Genomic DNA, 7190 nt, shown 5'->3' on the forward strand with positions numbered 1-7190 from the left:
GAGCCTTTGCTGAGGACTGCTATAAATCCAACCTGCTAGTTATCTGAGCTTCCCCCAGGTTCTTCCAGGGTGTCCTTAAAGTCTGGACACAGGAAATCTCATTAACTATGAATATTTTTAAGAAATGAAATGAATGAAATTTTCAACAACATTTTATTTAATTAGCATAAATTTTAGCCCTGACAATTTCATATGGAATAAAAGCTTTCATTAGCTATTGGGGACTATTTTCCATATTAATGAGATTAATTTAATTAATTAATGAGATTTCCTATGTGTCTCCTATGTCTTCCTACAAAATCTCATTTATGCTAATTAAATAAAATGTTGTTGAAAATTTCATTCGTTTCATTTCTTGAAAATATGTGTAATGAGATTTCCTATGTGTCCAAACTTTAGGGACACCCTCAGGGGTAGAGGAGGAGGGGCAAGGCAGGCTTCCACTGGTCAATAGTTCTGATAGTAGAAGGGGAAAATGAAACTGGTTGCAGAAGCAATAATGATTAACAAGGGATACATTGACATCGGTGATGATAATTACATATGAATATATTGGAGGAGTTAGGTGGTGCAGTGGAGGGAGAAACCTGGAGACAGGAGGACCTGAGTTCAAATCCAGCTTCAGATACTGTGTGGTCCTGGGCAAGTCACTTAACCCCAATTTGGCTTAGTTCCTCATCTGTAAAATGGGGACACACTGGAGAAGGAAATGGTAAATCACTCCAGCATCTTTGCTGAGAAAACCCCAAATGGGGTCATGAAGAGTCAGACATGACTGAAAAACAACTGATCAACAACGATCTATATTTCCTGTCTGCTACTCAAATTGTCCCAAAGTGTTTTCAGTGAGCCTCTATGGAGGATGAGCTCACATCCCAGTGCTCTTATTCAATGACCAAGCCCCACCCCCCAACTCAGTCCTTTTATTCACCTGAAAGTCCATAGGCAGTTAAGCATAAAAGTATACTAGCAGGATAGTGACTGGTCCTCCAGTTATATCTATCTGAATCCCATCAGAAGAGCTGAGAAAAATAAGGTGAATGAGAATCATTAATGAGAGTTTATATATTGCTTTGAGGTCTGCAAAGTTTCACAAAGCTTCACACTATGCTGATTAATCCTCACAATGATGCTATGTGGTAGAGGCTATTATTATCCCCATTTTACAGATGGAGAAGCTGAGGCCCAAAGAGGTTATCACAGTGGTTATTAATGTTTGAGGAAGGACTTAAACCCAAGTCCTCCTGCCTTCAATTCCAGCACTAGAGTGATGGGGGAGGGGAAGGTGGGGAGGGATTCTACATCCACCCCAGTTATGAGATGTCAGCCTGGTAGAAAGGAGGAACTGGGTGATCTAGAAAGAGGCCGGTGGCTTTCAAGTCTAACACCCTCATTTTACAGATGAGGAAACTGAGGCTCAGAAGTTAGATGACTCGTCTAGGACCACAAACTAGCAACTGTCTGAGGCAGGCTTTGAACTTATTTCTGACACCAGGTCTAGTACTCCAGCTGAACTAGGGACGAGTTAGGTTGGAGAGGTTGGCTGGAGTTGGGAAAGGTATGTGGAGATGCCTGTGGGGAAATGGGACCCTCTGGTAGAAATGTAAGTTCCTTGAGGGCAGACTCATTTTTTCTTTGTATCTCTATCACCTACCATAGCATCCCACACATAGCAGGCATTTAATAAGTATTTGCCAAACTGAACCGAGTTTTAGGGGGCCAGTTTGCTGGGTGAGAGTTAGACATGAGAGAGCAGATTATGGAGAAGTTACGGTGGAAGGGTGTGAGGACACGTTGGCCTTCCTCTCTAGCTTCTGCTCCTTGTTCTGGATTCTCCCATCTCTCTCTTCTTCCCTCCATTCCTCATTCTCTCTCCTTCCAGGTCCTTATTCTATACGCTGCTCTTTCTGTTTGTTCTCTCCTCTTCTATTCTCCTATGCTTCTCTTTCTCCTTTTCTTCCTTTCTCTCTTCCTGCCTTTCCCTCTTTCCCACCCTCCCTTAACTTGCCATAATATCCTGTAAAATAGAAACATTGCAAATAATGTGCTGTTTCTTAAACCCACTTTGTATTTCCTGCTCATTTTTAATGAAGTTGAATATTTCATATTTCTCTCTATCAAAAAAACAAAGTATCTAAACCACTCTCCTTCATACTTTTGTGTAACTTGAGAATGAAAAAAAAATTTCCCAAGTCAACTTAAATGAAGGCTCTCCCTTGACAACTAGTTGGACTAATATTAATGTTCATAGCATTCTGCACATCATAGCACCATAAGATCATAGATTTTGAACTAGAAGGGATTTTATCATTTTACACATGAGGAAAATGAGCTAGTTAATTAGTCAGTCAATGAACATTTATTAAATGTCTACTATATGCCAGGCTCTGTGCTAAGCACTGGGGATATGGATAGAAGCAAAAAGAAAGCCAGTTCCTGCCTTCAAGGAGCTTACACTCTATTGGGGAAATAAAATTTAGAGCCAGATAATAAATATCAGAGGTGGGATATGAATTCAGATCCAGTGAATAAATATCAGAGGTGGGATTTGAATTCAGACACAGCTAATAAATATCAGAGGTGGGATCTGAATTCACATTTTCCTGACTCCAAATTGGGCTCTGCCATGTTGCCTCCCAGGGGAAAAAACTAAACAGAAATGACTGAAGAAAACATAAACAATGTAAAGAAAATCGTAGAATCCTAGACTGACCCCCATAAAGCACCATGACATCTGTCCCTGGATCAGGGTAAATGCTCCATGAGAGGATGCGTATGTTACAAGCTTTGCCTCCCCAAAGGCAGAGCTGGCCTTGGCCCCTTGGTCCTAGTGCATGTAGGGCACCTGGAATGCATGTGAAGGCCTAGAAGGAAGATCATGCACACTGGTGGGGTCAGAAAATCTGGATTTTCCCAGGGAATTCATTATCCCCCCCACCTCATGGGGGAGAAAATCAACCTGGAGCAAGCCAGGCACATGGAAGAGAAACAGATGGGCTGGGCATGTTCCATGGCGAGTGCATCCTAGGGACACCCTTTGAGATGGAAGGGCTTGTTCCCACTCTCTTGGAATCAGAGCTGGTTGTCAGCAGCTGGGCCCAAGAGAAAAGACTCACATCCTGATTTATGCTGCATTTGTCATGGCTTGTTAGATATGGACAGGCAATCAGTCCATTCACTGATATGGATCACTGAGCATCTCCTCTATCCTCGGGGTCACCCAGGCTGCCCTAAGCCATGATCCAGGGAGCCTGCAATCCATTTAGGGAGTGGGGGGACTCACCCATGCAAGAGAATCAGTGAGCAAGAAGGAGCAGTGTCTGTCACCTACGTCTTAGAGGAGCAGTGTGGCCTCTGGCTGCAGCAGGATCTCAGAGATGGGAGAAATCATTCTCCTGCATTCTGGATTCCGGTCCCACTGACACACTTGCTGTTGTCAGTCCCAGAAGTTCCCTTTCCTGCCTCCCTGTCTTTGCTCTGACCTTTCTCCTTACATGGAATGCTCTTCCGCCTCTTCAAATCCCTAGCTTTCATCAAGGCTCAACTCAAATGCCACTTTATACATATATTGTTTCCCCACAGTGGCATATGAGTTCCTTAAAGGTAGGGATTATTGTTCATTTTGTTTTTGGTATTTAATTTAGTTTAATAAATGTTGGTTCAATTGAAATCAATCGATACTTTCTTTAGTGCCTCAATGTTTCATAGAGGCTCATTGCTGAGAAAAGCAGCTGGTCTCAGGTGGAGTCTAGGAAGCCAGGAGACAGAAGCAATGGAGAGGAAGAGAGTGGCATCTCAAAGAGATGCTGTTGTTCAATTGTTTCAGTCATGTTTGACTCTTTATGACCCCATTTAAGGTTTTCTTGGCAGAGATACTAGAGTGGTTTCCCATTTCCTTCTCCAGCTCATTTTACAGATGAGGAAACTGAGGCAAACAGGGTGAAGTGGCTTGCCCAGGGTCACACAGTTATTAAGTGTCTGAGGCCAGATTTGAACTCACAAAGATGAATCTTCCAAATCCAGGCGTGGCACTTTATCCACTGTGCCCCCATTCCAAAGAGAAAGAACATCCCCTAACAGTGCTTTAGGTGGAAGAGGAATGAAAGAGCCAAGATCAGATGTTTGGACCCATAAGATTTAGAACAGGAAGACCCCTCATAAGGGATCACTTAAGTCATCCCCTCATTTTAGAGATGGAGAGTGCCCCCACTCATCCCACATCACACTTAGATTAAGTAGCAGAGCTGAGATTAGAACCTGGGGCTTCCCTCTGGTCAAAGGCTTTTTGTATGCCAGTTTTCCTCCTATTACATCCCCACAGAGAGGGGACAGAATCCTAGCAGCTGTGTGACATGGTCTCATCCATACACCTTTCTTCTGGGCTGCCTGGTCTTAGCTTGGGGATAGGGGATGAGTGAAGGTGGAAGAGTTTTTGTTCCAAAAATCTTGCTCCTTCTATGATCATACCACACCTGGTGGGCTGGATTACAGAACCACATTACAGAACCACAGATCCCAAGTGATTTTTTTTTTAAGGTTTCACGGGCAGTAAGTGGCCAAGGCAGAATTGGAACCTGAGTCTTCTGATTCAGTGATTTTTCCACAGTATCACAGGTAGTTTCCTAATAACTGGTAGTGGTAGACAGGCTGGGTAACAGGTGGGGAAATGCTGTGTTTGTGTAGTAATGGGAGGCAAAAAAGGGTTCAGGTCCCACTTATTCTTATCAGTCATTAGCTATGTGACCCTGGACAAGTCACTTCACTTCTGTGAGGTTTCTTCATCTGTCAAATGAAGGCATCAGACATGGGGCCTCTCAGGTCCTTTCTAGCTCAGGATCAATGATCCTATGAGTTCTCTTTCCCTCCATAGGCCTCAGTTTCCTGATCTGTCAAATGAGTGGGTTGGACTAAGTAGCCTCTGAGGTTCCTTCCAATTCTAGATCAGTGATTCTCTGAGAGCTCCTCCCTTCTCTGGGCTTCATCTATAAACCGAAGGGGTTCAAGTAGCTGACTTCTAAGATTCATTCCAGTTCTACCATTTGGAGCTCAATCTTCCCTTCCAATCCCACCCCTCCCCCACCAGCATGGGCACCTAGGCTAAGGAATTTCAAGTCGCTAAAGGATAAACAGAAATCTCTAAGGGCCCAGAGGAAGACTGTTTCTAATCAGCATCTTCTGTTCTGAGTAAGAACACCCTGGTCCATCTCCCTAGATAGAATGTAGCAGAGGGCAGCTCCCTACCTCCTTTCTGGGCACTACCCCTCCTCCTATCATGACCCTGTTCTGGTCTCCCCTACATTTGGCACCAGGTCAAAAAGGCATACTTTTGCCCTAGTTTTTCCATCTGTAAAATGGGAATTTATGGAAATTTCTCAGAGAAGGATATTAGGGAAAATTAGTCACAGAGATCTCTTGGGCTTATCTGGGAAGTAGAAACTGAGCCACGGAGAATGTTGAGATGGTCTAATAAATGGTTCGTGTTTCCTGGGTATGACCATGAAGTGTTAAGATTGATTTTACAGACATACTTTTGTACCTCTATGAGTCTATGATATCAGCATTCCTTCTAGAGAGGAAGTTCACATGAATACCTGAGTTCTGATCCCACCTCTGACACTACCTGATGACTCTGGGCAAGCCCCCTCACCTACCTGAGACTCAGTTTCCTCAACTATAAAATTAGAGAGTTGAACTAGATAGCCTCCGTGGTCCCTTCCAGTTCTAAATATATGATCCTTTACCTCCATCCGTGGCTGCCCATCCCATGTAACTCTTGTCCATGTCCTCACATAAATTTTCCCCATGAGGTCCACTCTTACATCCTAGGCACCTTCCTCTAGATGATGGCATTACATGGCGGCCAGTGGGACGTGAGGGCCTGTTCATTCATTGTTTCTTCCTTGTTCCATGTTATCTACTCTTCTCTTCTATTCCTGCACCTCTTTGATGATTTGATTATCCAGTTACAATAATAAAAAAAAAAAAACAAATACAATCAATGACTCTTATTCCCTTCAAAATAGTCACCTTGGAAGCTTATGCAGTTCTTATAACCTAAGAGCTCTTGTTTAAAATAGCTTTGCAACTAGTCTGAGAAATGTCTCCAGAACCTGAAACCCTTTGTGAAGGTCAATTTATGTCCTTTAAGGGAGGATCTGATTTTTGGAAACAATTAAAAATCACTTGAAGCCAGGTTTAGTGAGTAGTGATGATGATGATGATGAGCCTGAGGTTTGTTTTTAACAAACAGGGGTGGCTAGGTGGTGCAGTGAATAGAGCACCAGCTCTGGAGTCAGGAGGACCTGAGTTCAAATTCGGCCTCAGATGCTTAACACAAAAACTAGCCATGTGACCTTGGGCAAGTCACTTAACCCTAATTGCCCTACCTTCCCCTCTCCAAAAAGCAAAATAAATAAAACAACCCCCCCCAAACAAACAAAGAAGCAACCCCTCCCCCAACAACCCAACAACTGAGACATAAAGTGACATGACATTTCATGTCTGGGCAGCAGACTGACTCTACAAGCAGTTTCCAAAGAAGAGCTATGAATATATATTGGGCAATTGGATAATTGTTGGAATAAGTTCATAGTCTTCCAATATGATTGCTATGAAGAACATGACCCTGTTTTATATGCTGGAACTGTAACTAGAGTAGGGCAATTGGGGCTTTGTTCCAGGGGGGTGCCCTCATGTACTTTACATTCCAGTCAGACTAATTTATTTGCTGTTCTTCATACATGACATTCCATTTCCCATCTCCATGCCTTTGCACAGACGGTTCTCCATGTCTAGGATATTCTTTCTTCTTACCTTTGTCTCTTAGCCCTAGTTCCTTTTGAAGTACGCCTCAAGCGTCACCTGCTACATAAATGAGATCTTAATCACCACCCAATGGTGTCTCAACCTCCATGAAATTACCTCGTGTGTGCATGTACATACATGTATGCTTTTATAAACACATACACACATAAATATAGTATTTCTTTTTGTAATGCTGTTTTCCTCCTAAAATGTAAACTCCTTAAAGGAATGGTTTTTCTTCCTTCCTTCCTTCCTTCCTTCCTTCCTTCCTTCCTTCCTTCCTTCCTTCCTTCCTTCCTTCCTTCCCCTTCCTTTCTTCCTTTCTTCCTTCCTTCCTTCCTTTCTTTCTTTCTTTCTTTCTTTCTTTCTTTCTTTCTTTCTTTCTT

Source organism: Petaurus breviceps, unplaced genomic scaffold (assembly GCF_028583685.1).
Source record: "Petaurus breviceps papuanus isolate PSGF00001 unplaced genomic scaffold, PetGlider_PUasm1.0 90845, whole genome shotgun sequence".
Lineage (NCBI taxonomy): Eukaryota > Metazoa > Chordata > Mammalia > Diprotodontia > Petauridae > Petaurus > Petaurus breviceps.